This window comes from Centrocercus urophasianus, unplaced genomic scaffold (assembly GCF_019232065.1).
Source record: "Centrocercus urophasianus isolate 14NV4802_14NV808 unplaced genomic scaffold, USGS_Curo_1.0 seq_16, whole genome shotgun sequence".
Taxonomy (NCBI): Eukaryota; Metazoa; Chordata; class Aves; order Galliformes; family Phasianidae; genus Centrocercus; species Centrocercus urophasianus.
Genome location: NW_024884711.1, coordinates 46,153,984 through 46,154,565, shown reverse-complemented (window position 1 = coordinate 46,154,565; position 582 = coordinate 46,153,984).

Genomic DNA, 582 nt, shown 5'->3' with positions numbered 1-582 from the left:
AGCCTTCTCTTCTCCAAGTTAAAAATCCCGTTCTCTCAACCTTTCCTCATAGGAGAGCTACTCTAGCCCTCTGATCATGGTTTTGTGCTCACTCACAGAATATGTATTTTCTTAAAGAAGAGGAGACATTTCCGCACGGGGCAATCGAGGGAGAGCAGCCATTGATTCTCCTCACAGAGGAGCAGCGGAGCACCGCCGCCACGAGGCAGCGTCCACAGACAGAACGGCGCGACCGTTGGAAAGGCGGGAAACAGCGGGGCTGGGGGGAGAGCGGGCAGGCGGAGCGGGGGGGGCGGGGCGCGCACGCGCAGGGGGGCGGAGCCTGGAGGGGCGGGGCGGGGCGGGCCACTCAGCGGCCGGGTAATGGCGTTCGGGGCCGGCGGCGCCTCCTTACGGGGGGTGGGAGAGCGAGAGGGCGGGGGGCGCGGCGTGGAGCGGGGACAAAGCGCGCGAGCTGCCAGGTAAGGCCGTGCGGCAGCCTCGGGGCTGGGTGAGGGGCGGGTGGGCGGGAAACTGGGAGGGCTCCGTTCCCCTCCCCCACGCGGTGTTCTTCTCAGTGTGGGGGTCTTGCACTCTTTTATC